This window comes from Eucyclogobius newberryi, unplaced genomic scaffold, assembly GCF_026437365.1.
Source record: "Eucyclogobius newberryi isolate DKJ021-1_F unplaced genomic scaffold, fEucNew1.0.hap1 SCAF_50, whole genome shotgun sequence".
Classification (NCBI taxonomy): Eukaryota; Metazoa; Chordata; class Actinopteri; order Gobiiformes; family Gobiidae; genus Eucyclogobius; species Eucyclogobius newberryi.
The window spans coordinates 243,944-253,405 of NW_027316168.1; the positions used below are offsets into that span (position 1 = coordinate 243,944).

The 9,462-nt window shown below is 45.0% G+C and overlaps 27 non-coding genes and 7 pseudogenes across 27 annotated transcripts; all 34 read left to right on the plus strand.

The window, feature by feature from the left end:
- Nucleotides 1-88: 88 nt before the first annotated feature.
- LOC140382293 (5S ribosomal RNA) lies at nucleotides 89-207 on the plus strand. The gene has a single exon (XR_011931728.1). It is a non-coding gene; the product is annotated as a 5S ribosomal RNA (ribosomal RNA).
- A 157-nt stretch (nucleotides 208-364) lies between these two features.
- LOC140383148 (5S ribosomal RNA) lies at nucleotides 365-483 on the plus strand. Its single transcript, XR_011932188.1, has one exon. It is a non-coding gene; the product is annotated as a 5S ribosomal RNA (ribosomal RNA).
- A 157-nt stretch (nucleotides 484-640) lies between these two features.
- Nucleotides 641-759, plus strand: LOC140383160 (5S ribosomal RNA). The gene has a single exon (XR_011932199.1). It is a non-coding gene; the product is annotated as a 5S ribosomal RNA (ribosomal RNA).
- Nucleotides 760-916: 157 nt separating this feature from the next.
- LOC140382644 (5S ribosomal RNA) lies at nucleotides 917-1,035 on the plus strand. The gene has a single exon (XR_011932050.1). It is a non-coding gene; the product is annotated as a 5S ribosomal RNA (ribosomal RNA).
- Nucleotides 1,036-1,192: 157 nt separating this feature from the next.
- Nucleotides 1,193-1,311, plus strand: LOC140382246 (5S ribosomal RNA). Its single transcript, XR_011931685.1, has one exon. It is a non-coding gene; the product is annotated as a 5S ribosomal RNA (ribosomal RNA).
- A 167-nt stretch (nucleotides 1,312-1,478) lies between these two features.
- On the plus strand, nucleotides 1,479-1,597 carry LOC140382479 (5S ribosomal RNA). Its single transcript, XR_011931896.1, has one exon. It is a non-coding gene; the product is annotated as a 5S ribosomal RNA (ribosomal RNA).
- A 167-nt stretch (nucleotides 1,598-1,764) lies between these two features.
- Nucleotides 1,765-1,883, plus strand: LOC140382480 (5S ribosomal RNA). The gene has a single exon (XR_011931897.1). It is a non-coding gene; the product is annotated as a 5S ribosomal RNA (ribosomal RNA).
- Nucleotides 1,884-2,040: 157 nt separating this feature from the next.
- On the plus strand, nucleotides 2,041-2,159 carry LOC140382294 (5S ribosomal RNA). The gene has a single exon (XR_011931729.1). It is a non-coding gene; the product is annotated as a 5S ribosomal RNA (ribosomal RNA).
- Nucleotides 2,160-2,326: 167 nt separating this feature from the next.
- On the plus strand, nucleotides 2,327-2,445 carry LOC140383244 (5S ribosomal RNA). The gene has a single exon (XR_011932276.1). It is a non-coding gene; the product is annotated as a 5S ribosomal RNA (ribosomal RNA).
- Nucleotides 2,446-2,613: 168 nt separating this feature from the next.
- On the plus strand, nucleotides 2,614-2,732 carry LOC140383015 (5S ribosomal RNA; annotated as a pseudogene).
- Nucleotides 2,733-2,883: 151 nt separating this feature from the next.
- Nucleotides 2,884-3,002, plus strand: LOC140382481 (5S ribosomal RNA). Its single transcript, XR_011931898.1, has one exon. It is a non-coding gene; the product is annotated as a 5S ribosomal RNA (ribosomal RNA).
- A 157-nt stretch (nucleotides 3,003-3,159) lies between these two features.
- On the plus strand, nucleotides 3,160-3,278 carry LOC140382295 (5S ribosomal RNA). The gene has a single exon (XR_011931730.1). It is a non-coding gene; the product is annotated as a 5S ribosomal RNA (ribosomal RNA).
- Nucleotides 3,279-3,445: 167 nt separating this feature from the next.
- On the plus strand, nucleotides 3,446-3,564 carry LOC140383247 (5S ribosomal RNA). Its single transcript, XR_011932278.1, has one exon. It is a non-coding gene; the product is annotated as a 5S ribosomal RNA (ribosomal RNA).
- Nucleotides 3,565-3,732: 168 nt separating this feature from the next.
- On the plus strand, nucleotides 3,733-3,851 carry LOC140383017 (5S ribosomal RNA; annotated as a pseudogene).
- A 141-nt stretch (nucleotides 3,852-3,992) lies between these two features.
- Nucleotides 3,993-4,111, plus strand: LOC140383173 (5S ribosomal RNA). Its single transcript, XR_011932211.1, has one exon. It is a non-coding gene; the product is annotated as a 5S ribosomal RNA (ribosomal RNA).
- Nucleotides 4,112-4,267: 156 nt separating this feature from the next.
- Nucleotides 4,268-4,386, plus strand: LOC140382200 (5S ribosomal RNA). The gene has a single exon (XR_011931644.1). It is a non-coding gene; the product is annotated as a 5S ribosomal RNA (ribosomal RNA).
- A 167-nt stretch (nucleotides 4,387-4,553) lies between these two features.
- On the plus strand, nucleotides 4,554-4,672 carry LOC140383248 (5S ribosomal RNA). The gene has a single exon (XR_011932279.1). It is a non-coding gene; the product is annotated as a 5S ribosomal RNA (ribosomal RNA).
- Nucleotides 4,673-4,840: 168 nt separating this feature from the next.
- On the plus strand, nucleotides 4,841-4,959 carry LOC140382718 (5S ribosomal RNA; annotated as a pseudogene).
- Nucleotides 4,960-5,100: 141 nt separating this feature from the next.
- LOC140383185 (5S ribosomal RNA) lies at nucleotides 5,101-5,219 on the plus strand. Its single transcript, XR_011932222.1, has one exon. It is a non-coding gene; the product is annotated as a 5S ribosomal RNA (ribosomal RNA).
- A 156-nt stretch (nucleotides 5,220-5,375) lies between these two features.
- LOC140382296 (5S ribosomal RNA) lies at nucleotides 5,376-5,494 on the plus strand. Its single transcript, XR_011931731.1, has one exon. It is a non-coding gene; the product is annotated as a 5S ribosomal RNA (ribosomal RNA).
- Nucleotides 5,495-5,661: 167 nt separating this feature from the next.
- On the plus strand, nucleotides 5,662-5,780 carry LOC140383249 (5S ribosomal RNA). Its single transcript, XR_011932280.1, has one exon. It is a non-coding gene; the product is annotated as a 5S ribosomal RNA (ribosomal RNA).
- A 168-nt stretch (nucleotides 5,781-5,948) lies between these two features.
- Nucleotides 5,949-6,067, plus strand: LOC140382719 (5S ribosomal RNA; annotated as a pseudogene).
- Nucleotides 6,068-6,208: 141 nt separating this feature from the next.
- LOC140383250 (5S ribosomal RNA) lies at nucleotides 6,209-6,327 on the plus strand. Its single transcript, XR_011932281.1, has one exon. It is a non-coding gene; the product is annotated as a 5S ribosomal RNA (ribosomal RNA).
- Nucleotides 6,328-6,495: 168 nt separating this feature from the next.
- Nucleotides 6,496-6,614, plus strand: LOC140382720 (5S ribosomal RNA; annotated as a pseudogene).
- A 145-nt stretch (nucleotides 6,615-6,759) lies between these two features.
- On the plus strand, nucleotides 6,760-6,878 carry LOC140383251 (5S ribosomal RNA). Its single transcript, XR_011932282.1, has one exon. It is a non-coding gene; the product is annotated as a 5S ribosomal RNA (ribosomal RNA).
- Nucleotides 6,879-7,029: 151 nt separating this feature from the next.
- LOC140383252 (5S ribosomal RNA) lies at nucleotides 7,030-7,148 on the plus strand. The gene has a single exon (XR_011932283.1). It is a non-coding gene; the product is annotated as a 5S ribosomal RNA (ribosomal RNA).
- A 157-nt stretch (nucleotides 7,149-7,305) lies between these two features.
- LOC140383197 (5S ribosomal RNA) lies at nucleotides 7,306-7,424 on the plus strand. The gene has a single exon (XR_011932233.1). It is a non-coding gene; the product is annotated as a 5S ribosomal RNA (ribosomal RNA).
- Nucleotides 7,425-7,591: 167 nt separating this feature from the next.
- Nucleotides 7,592-7,710, plus strand: LOC140383253 (5S ribosomal RNA). The gene has a single exon (XR_011932284.1). It is a non-coding gene; the product is annotated as a 5S ribosomal RNA (ribosomal RNA).
- A 168-nt stretch (nucleotides 7,711-7,878) lies between these two features.
- Nucleotides 7,879-7,997, plus strand: LOC140382721 (5S ribosomal RNA; annotated as a pseudogene).
- A 141-nt stretch (nucleotides 7,998-8,138) lies between these two features.
- LOC140383209 (5S ribosomal RNA) lies at nucleotides 8,139-8,257 on the plus strand. Its single transcript, XR_011932244.1, has one exon. It is a non-coding gene; the product is annotated as a 5S ribosomal RNA (ribosomal RNA).
- Nucleotides 8,258-8,413: 156 nt separating this feature from the next.
- LOC140382298 (5S ribosomal RNA) lies at nucleotides 8,414-8,532 on the plus strand. The gene has a single exon (XR_011931732.1). It is a non-coding gene; the product is annotated as a 5S ribosomal RNA (ribosomal RNA).
- Nucleotides 8,533-8,699: 167 nt separating this feature from the next.
- On the plus strand, nucleotides 8,700-8,818 carry LOC140383254 (5S ribosomal RNA). Its single transcript, XR_011932285.1, has one exon. It is a non-coding gene; the product is annotated as a 5S ribosomal RNA (ribosomal RNA).
- A 168-nt stretch (nucleotides 8,819-8,986) lies between these two features.
- Nucleotides 8,987-9,105, plus strand: LOC140382723 (5S ribosomal RNA; annotated as a pseudogene).
- A 141-nt stretch (nucleotides 9,106-9,246) lies between these two features.
- On the plus strand, nucleotides 9,247-9,365 carry LOC140383255 (5S ribosomal RNA). The gene has a single exon (XR_011932286.1). It is a non-coding gene; the product is annotated as a 5S ribosomal RNA (ribosomal RNA).
- Nucleotides 9,366-9,462: the final 97 nt, after the last annotated feature.

Here is a 9,462-nt window from a genome sequence, read left to right on the forward strand (position 1 = left end):
AATTTTGACCGAGCAAGTGGCGTGAAGGTACTCTTCACGAAAAGACAGTGTTTGATATAAAAAAGGCCGTTTTGACCTGGAACATTTCGCTCACGGCCATACCAGCCTGGACCAGCCCGATCTCGTCTGATCTCGGAAGCCAAGCAGGGTTGGGCCTGGTTAGTACTTGGATGGGAGACCGCCTGGGAATACCAGGTGCTGTGAGCATTTTCACACTTTTTCACCTGTCAAAAAAAAAAAAAAAAAAAAAAAAGAAGTTTTTCATTGAGATATCCCAATTTTGACCGAGCAAGTGGCGTGAAGGTACTCTTCACGAAAAGACAGTGTTTGATATAAAAAAGGCCGTTTTGACCTGGAACATTTCGCTCACGGCCATACCACCCTGGACCTGCCCGATCTCGTCTGATCTCGGAAGCCAAGCAGGGTTGGGCCTGGTTAGTACTTGGATGGGAGACCGCCTGGGAATACCAGGTGCTGTGAGCATTTTCACACTTTTTCACCTGTCAAAAAAAAAAAAAAAAAAAAAAAAGAAGTTTTTCATTGAGATATCCCAATTTTGACCGAGCAAGTGGCGTGAAGGTACTCTTCACGAAAAGACAGTGTTTGATATAAAAAAGGCCGTTTTGACCTGGAACATTTCGCTCACGGCCATACCACCCTGGACCTGCCCGATCTCGTCTGATCTCGGAAGCCAAGCAGGGTTGGGCCTGGTTAGTACTTGGATGGGAGACCGCCTGGGAATACCAGGTGCTGTGAGCATTTTCACACTTTTTCACCTGTCAAAAAAAAAAAAAAAAAAAAAAAAGAAGTTTTTCATTGAGATATCCCAATTTTGACCGAGCAAGTGGCGTGAAGGTACTCTTCACGAAAAGACAGTGTTTGATATAAAAAAGGCCGTTTTGACCTGGAACATTTCGCTCACGGCCATACCAGCCTGGACCAGCCCGATCTCGTCTGATCACGGAAGCCAAGCAGGGTTGGGCCTGGTTAGTACTTGGATGGGAGACCGCCTGGGAATACCAGGTGCTGTGAGCATTTTCACACTTTTTCACCTGTCAAAAAAAAAAAAAAAAAAAAAAAAGAAGTTTTTCATTGAGATATCCCAATTTTGACCGAGCAAGTGGCGTGAAGGTACTCTTCACGAAAAGACAGTGTTTGATATAAAAAAGGCCGTTTTGACCTGGAACATTTCGCTCACGGCCATACCACCCTGGACCTGCCCGATCTCGTCTGATCTCGGAAGCCAAGCAGGGTTGGGCCTCGTTAGTACTTGGATGGGAGACCGCCTGGGAATACCAGGTGCTGTGAGCATTTTCACACTTTTTCACCTGTCAAAAAAAAAAAAAAAAAAAAAAAAGAAGTTTTTCATTGAGATATCCCAATTTTGACCGAGCAAGTGGCGTGAAGGTACTCTTCACGAAAAGACAGTGTTTGATGCAAAAAAAGCCATTTATACGAGTTTTGACCTGGAACATTTCGCTCACGGCCATACCACCCTGGACCAGCCCGATCTCGTCTGATCTCGGAAGCCAAGCAGGGTTGGGCCTCGTTAGTACTTGGATGGGAGACCGCCTGGGAATACCAGGTGCTGTGAGCATTTTCACACTTTTTCACCTGTCAAAAAAAAAAAAAAAAAAAAAAAAGAAGTTTTTCATTGAGATATCCCAATTTTGACCGAGCAAGTGGCGTGAAGGTACTCTTCACGAAAAGACAGTGTTTGATGCAAAAAAAGCCATTTATACGAGTTTTGACCTGGAACATTTCGCTCACGGCCATACCACCCTGGACCAGCCCGATCTCGTCTGATCTCGGAAGCCAAGCAGGGTTGGGCCTCGTTAGTACTTGGATGGGAGACCGCCTGGGAATACCAGGTGCTGTGAGCATTTTCACACTTTTTCACCTGTCAAAAAAAAAAAAAAAAAAAAAAAAGAAGTTTTTCATTGAGATATCCCAATTTTGACCGAGCAAGTGGCGTGAAGGTACTCTTCACGAAAAGACAGTGTTTGATATAAAAAAGGCCGTTTTGACCTGGAACATTTCGCTCACGGCCATACCAGCCTGGACCAGCCCGATCTCGTCTGATCTCGGAAGCCAAGCAGGGTTGGGCCTGGTTAGTACTTGGATGGGAGACCGCCTGGGAATACCAGGTGCTGTGAGCATTTTCACACTTTTTCACCTGTCAAAAAAAAAAAAAAAAAAAAAAAAAAAGTTTTTCATTGAGATATCCCAATTTTGACCGAGCAAGTGGCGTGAAGGTACTCTTCACGAAAAGACAGTGTTTGATGCAAAAAAAGCCATTTATACGAGTTTTGACCTGGAACATTTCGCTCACGGCCATACCACCCTGGACCAGCCCGATCTCGTCTGATCTCGGAAGCCAAGCAGGGTTGGGCCTGGTTAGTACTTGGATGGGAGACCGCCTGGGAATACCAGGTGCTGTGAGCATTTTCACACTTTTTCACCTGTCAAAAAAAAAAAAAAAAAAAAAAAAAGAAGTTTTTCATTGAGATATCCCAATTTTGACCGAGCAAGTGGCGTGAAGGTACTCTTCACGAAAAGACAGTGTTTGATGCAAAAAAAGCCATTTATACGAGTTTTGACCTGGAACATTTCGCTCATGGCCATACCACCCTGGAACAGCCCGATCTCGTTTGATCTCGGAAGCCAAGCGGGGTTGGGCCTTGTTAGTACTTGGATGGAACACCGCCTGGGAATACCAGGTGCTGTGAGCATTTTCACACTTTTTCACCCGTCAAAAAAAAGAAGTTTTTCATTGAGATATCCCAATTTTGACCGAGCAAGTGGCGTGAAGGTACTCTTCACGAAAAGACAGTGTTTGATGCAAAAAAAGCCATTTATACGAGTTTTGACCTGGAACATTTCGCTCACGGCCATACCACCCTGGACCAGCCCGATCTCGTCTGATCTCGGAAGCCAAGCAGGGTTGGGCCTCGTTAGTACTTGGATGGGAGACCGCCTGGGAATACCAGGTGCTGTGAGCATTTTCACACTTTTTCACCTGTCAAAAAAAAAAAAAAAAAAAAAAAAGAAGTTTTTCATTGAGATATCCCAATTTTGACCGAGCAAGTGGCGTGAAGGTACTCTTCACGAAAAGACAGTGTTTGATATAAAAAAGGCCGTTTTGACCTGGAACATTTCGCTCACGGCCATACCAGCCTGGACCAGCCCGATCTCGTCTGATCTCGGAAGCCAAGCAGGGTTGGGCCTGGTTAGTACTTGGATGGGAGACCGCCTGGGAATACCAGGTGCTGTGAGCATTTTCACACTTTTTCACCTGTCAAAAAAAAAAAAAAAAAAAAAAAAAAAGTTTTTCATTGAGATATCCCAATTTTGACCGAGCAAGTGGCGTGAAGGTACTCTTCACGAAAAGACAGTGTTTGATGCAAAAAAAGCCATTTATACGAGTTTTGACCTGGAACATTTCGCTCACGGCCATACCACCCTGGACCAGCCCGATCTCGTCTGATCTCGGAAGCCAAGCAGGGTTGGGCCTGGTTAGTACTTGGATGGGAGACCGCCTGGGAATACCAGGTGCTGTGAGCATTTTCACACTTTTTCACCTGTCAAAAAAAAAAAAAAAAAAAAAAAAAGAAGTTTTTCATTGAGATATCCCAATTTTGACCGAGCAAGTGGCGTGAAGGTACTCTTCACGAAAAGACAGTGTTTGATGCAAAAAAAGCCATTTATACGAGTTTTGACCTGGAACATTTCGCTCATGGCCATACCACCCTGGAACAGCCCGATCTCGTTTGATCTCGGAAGCCAAGCGGGGTTGGGCCTTGTTAGTACTTGGATGGAACACCGCCTGGGAATACCAGGTGCTGTGAGCATTTTCACACTTTTTCACCCGTCAAAAAAAAGAAGTTTTTCATTGAGATATCCCAATTTTGACCGAGCAAGTGGCGTGAAGGTACTCTTCACGAAAAGACAGTGTTTGATATAAAAAAGGCCGTTTTGACCTGGAACATTTCGCTCACGGCCATACCACCCTGGACCTGCCCGATCTCGTCTGATCTCGGAAGCCAAGCAGGGTTGGGCCTGGTTAGTACTTGGATGGGAGACCGCCTGGGAATACCAGGTGCTGTGAGCATTTTCACACTTTTTCACCTGTCAAAAAAAAAAAAAAAAAAAAAAAGAAGTTTTTCATTGAGATATCCCAATTTTGACCGAGCAAGTGGCGTGAAGGTACTCTTCACGAAAAGACAGTGTTTGATATAAAAAAGGCCGTTTTGACCTGGAACATTTCGCTCACGACCATACCACCCTGGACCTGCCCGATCTCGTCTGATCTCGGAAGCCAAGCAGGGTTGGGCCTGGTTAGTACTTGGATGGGAGACCGCCTGGGAATACCAGGTGCTGTGAGCATTTTCACACTTTTTCACCTGTCAAAAAAAAAAAAAAAAAAAAAAAAGAAGTTTTTCATTGAGATATCCCAATTTTGACCGAGCAAGTGGCGTGAAGGTACTCTTCACGAAAAGACAGTGTTTGATGCAAAAAAAGCCATTTATACGAGTTTTGACCTGGAACATTTCGCTCACGGCCATACCACCCTGGACCAGCCCGATCTCGTCTGATCTCGGAAGCCAAGCAGGGTTGGGCCTGGTTAGTACTTGGATGGGAGACCGCCTGGGAATACCAGGTGCTGTGAGCATTTTCACACTTTTTCACCTGTCAAAAAAAAAAAAAAAAAAAAAAAAAGAAGTTTTTCATTGAGATATCCCAATTTTGACCGAGCAAGTGGCGTGAAGGTACTCTTCACGAAAAGACAGTGTTTGATGCAAAAAAAGCCATTTATACGAGTTTTGACCTGGAACATTTCGCTCACGGCCATACCACCCTGGAACAGCCCGATCTCGTTTGATCTCGGAAGCCAAGCGGGGTTGGGCCTTGTTAGTACTTGGATGGAACACCGCCTGGGAATACCAGGTGCTGTGAGCATTTTCACACTTTTTCACCCGTCAAAAAAAAGAAGTTTTTCATTGAGATATCCCAATTTTGACCGAGCAAGTGGCGTGAAGGTACTCTTCACGAAAAGACAGTGTTTGATATAAAAAAGGCCGTTTTGACCTGGAACATTTCGCTCACGGCCATACCACCCTGGACCTGCCCGATCTCGTCTGATCTCGGAAGCCAAGCAGGGTTGGGCCTGGTTAGTACTTGGATGGGAGACCGCCTGGGAATACCAGGTGCTGTGAGCATTTTCACACTTTTTCACCTGTCAAAAAAAAAAAAAAAAAAAAAAAGAAGTTTTTCATTGAGATATCCCAATTTTGACCGAGCAAGTGGCGTGAAGGTACTCTTCACGAAAAGACAGTGTTTGATATAAAAAAGGCCGTTTTGACCTGGAACATTTCGCTCACGGCCATACCAGCCTGGACCAGCCCGATCTCGTCTGATCTCGGAAGCCAAGCAGGGTTGGGCCTGGTTAGTACTTGGATGGGAGACCGCCTGGGAATACCAGGTGCTGTGAGCATTTTCACACTTTTTCACCTGTCAAAAAAAAAAAAAAAAAAAAAAAAGAAGTTTTTCATTGAGATATCCCAATTTTGACCGAGCAAGTGGCGTGAAGGTACTCTTCACGAAAAGACAGTGTTTGATGCAAAAAAAGCCATTTATACGAGTTTTGACCTGGAACATTTCGCTCACGGCCATACCACCCTGGACCAGCCCGATCTCGTCTGATCTCGGAAGCCAAGCAGGGTTGGGCCTGGTTAGTACTTGGATGGGAGACCGCCTGGGAATACCAGGTGCTGTGAGCATTTTCACACTTTTTCACCTGTCAAAAAAAAAAAAAAAAAAAAAAAAAGAAGTTTTTCATTGAGATATCCCAATTTTGACCGAGCAAGTGGCGTGAAGGTACTCTTCACGAAAAGACAGTGTTTGATGCAAAAAAAGCCATTTATACGAGTTTTGACCTGGAACATTTCGCTCACGGCCATACCACCCTGGAACAGCCCGATCTCGTTTGATCTCGGAAGCCAAGCGGGGTTGGGCCTTGTTAGTACTTGGATGGAACACCGCCTGGGAATACCAGGTGCTGTGAGCATTTTCACACTTTTTCACCCGTCAAAAAAAAGAAGTTTTTCATTGAGATATCCCAATTTTGACCGAGCAAGTGGCGTGAAGGTACTCTTCACGAAAAGACAGTGTTTGATATAAAAAAGGCCGTTTTGACCTGGAACATTTCGCTCACGGCCATACCACCCTGGACCAGCCCGATCTCGTCTGATCTCGGAAGCCAAGCAGGGTTGGGCCTGGTTAGTACTTGGATGGGAGACCGCCTGGGAATACCAGGTGCTGTGAGCATTTTCACACTTTTTCACCTGTCAAAAAAAAAAAAAAAAAAAAAAAAAGAAGTTTTTCATTGAGATATCCCAATTTTGACCGAGCAAGTGGCGTGAAGGTACTCTTCACGAAAAGACAGTGTTTGATGCAAAAAAAGCCATTTATACGAGTTTTGACCTGGAACATTTCGCTCACGGCCATACCACCCTGGAACAGCCCGATCTCGTTTGATCTCGGAAGCCAAGCGGGGTTGGGCCTTGTTAGTACTTGGATGGAACACCGCCTGGGAATACCAGGTGCTGTGAGCATTTTCACACTTTTTCACCCGTCAAAAAAAAAAAAGAAGTTTTTCATTGAGATATCCCAATTTTGACCGAGCAAGTGGCGTGAAGGTACTCTTCACGAAAAGACAGTGTTTGATATAAAAAAGGCCGTTTTGACCTGGAACATTTCGCTCACGGCCATACCACCCTGGACCAGCCCGATCTCGTCTGATCTCGGAAGCCAAGCAGGGTTGGGCCTGGTTAGTACTTGGATGGGAGACCGCCTGGGAATACCAGGTGCTGTGAGCATTTTCACACTTTTTCACCTGTCAAAAAAAAAAAAAAAAAAGAAGTTTTTCATTGAGATATCCCAATTTTGACCGAGCAAGTGGCGTGAAGGTACTCTTCACGAAAAGACAGTGTTTGATATAAAAAAGGCCGTTTTGACCTGGAACATTTCGCTCACGGCCATACCACCCTGGACCAGCCCGATCTCGTCTGATCTCGGAAGCCAAGCAGGGTTGGGCCTGGTTAGTACTTGGATGGGAGACCGCCTGGGAATACCAGGTGCTGTGAGCATTTTCACACTTTTTCACCTGTCAAAAAAAAAAAAAAAAAAAAAAAAGAAGTTTTTCATTGAGATATCCCAATTTTGACCGAGCAAGTGGCGTGAAGGTACTCTTCACGAAAAGACAGTGTTTGATATAAAAAAGGCCGTTTTGACCTGGAACATTTCGCTCACGGCCATACCACCCTGGACCTGCCCGATCTCGTCTGATCTCGGAAGCCAAGCAGGGTTGGGCCTGGTTAGTACTTGGATGGGAGACCGCCTGGGAATACCAGGTGCTGTGAGCATTTTCACACTTTTTCACCTGTCAAAAAAAAAAAAAAAAAAAAAAAAGAAGTTTTTCATTGAGATATCCCAATTTTGACCGAGCAAGTGGCGTGAAGGTACTCTTCACGAAAAGACAGTGTTTGATGCAAAAAAAGCCATTTATACGAGTTTTGACCTGGAACATTTCGCTCACGGCCATACCACCCTGGACCAGCCCGATCTCGTCTGATCTCGGAAGCCAAGCAGGGTTGGGCCTGGTTAGTACTTGGATGGGAGACCGCCTGGGAATACCAGGTGCTGTGAGCATTTTCACACTTTTTCACCTGTCAAAAAAAAAAAAAAAAAAAAAAAAAGAAGTTTTTCATTGAGATATCCCAATTTTGACCGAGCAAGTGGCGTGAAGGTACTCTTCACGAAAAGACAGTGTTTGATGCAAAAAAAGCCATTTATACGAGTTTTGACCTGGAACATTTCGCTCACGGCCATACCACCCTGGAACAGCCCGATCTCGTTTGATCTCGGAAGCCAAGCGGGGTTGGGCCTTGTTAGTACTTGGATGGAACACCGCCTGGGAATACCAGGTGCTGTGAGCATTTTCACACTTTTTCACCCGTCAAAAAAAAGAAGTTTTTCATTGAGATATCCCAATTTTGACCGAGCAAGTGGCGTGAAGGTACTCTTCACGAAAAGACAGTGTTTGATATAAAAAAGGCCGTTTTGACCTGGAACATTTCGCTCACGGCCATACCACCCTGGACCTGCCCGATCTCGTCTGATCTCGGAAGCCAAGCAGGGTTGGGCCTGGTTAGTACTTGGATGGGAGACCGCCTGGGAATACCAGGTGCTGTGAGCATTTTCACACTTTTTCACCTGTCAAAAAAAAAAAAAAAAAAAAAAAGAAGTTTTTCATTGAGATATCCCAATTTTGACCGAGCAAGTGGCGTGAAGGTACTCTTCACGAAAAGACAGTGTTTGATATAAAAAAGGCCGTTTTGACCTGGAACATTTCGCTCACGGCCATACCAGCCTGGACCAGCCCGATCTCGTCTGATCTCGGAAGCCAAGCAGGGTTGGGCCTGGTTAGTACTTGGATGGGAGACCGCCTGGGAATACCAGGTGCTGTGAGCATTTTCACACTTTTTCACCTGTCAAAAAAAAAAAAAAAAAAAAAAAAGAAGTTTTTCATTGAGATATCCCAATTTTGACCGAGCAAGTGGCGTGAAGGTACTCTTCACGAAAAGACAGTGTTTGATGCAAAAAAAGCCATTTATACGAGTTTTGACCTGGAACATTTCGCTCACGGCCATACCACCCTGGACCAGCCCGATCTCGTCTGATCTCGGAAGCCAAGCAGGGTTGGGCCTGGTTAGTACTTGGATGGGAGACCGCCTGGGAATACCAGGTGCTGTGAGCATTTTCACACTTTTTCACCTGTCAAAAAAAAAAAAAAAAAAAAAAAAAGAAGTTTTTCATTGAGATATCCCAATTTTGACCGAGCAAGTGGCGTGAAGGTACTCTTCACGAAAAGACAGTGTTTGATGCAAAAAAAGCCATTTATACGAGTTTTGACCTGGAACATTTCGCTCACGGCCATACCACCCTGGAACAGCCCGATCTCGTTTGATCTCGGAAGCCAAGCGGGGTTGGGCCTTGTTAGTACTTGGATGGAACACCGCCTGGGAATACCAGGTGCTGTGAGCATTTTCACACTTTTTCACCCGTCAAAAAAAAGAAGTTTTTCATTGAGATATCCCAATTTTGACCGAGCAAGTGGCGTGAAGGTACTCTTCACGAAAAGACAGTGTTTGATATAAAAAAGGCCGTTTTGACCTGGAACATTTCGCTCACGGCCATACCACCCTGGACCAGCCCGATCTCGTCTGATCTCGGAAGCCAAGCAGGGTTGGGCCTGGTTAGTACTTGGATGGGAGACCGCCTGGGAATACCAGGTGCTGTGAGCATTTTCACACTTTTTCACCTGTCAAAAAAAAAAAAAAAAAAAAAAAAAGAAGTTTTTCATTGAGATATCCCAATTTTGACCGAGCAAGTGGCGTGAAG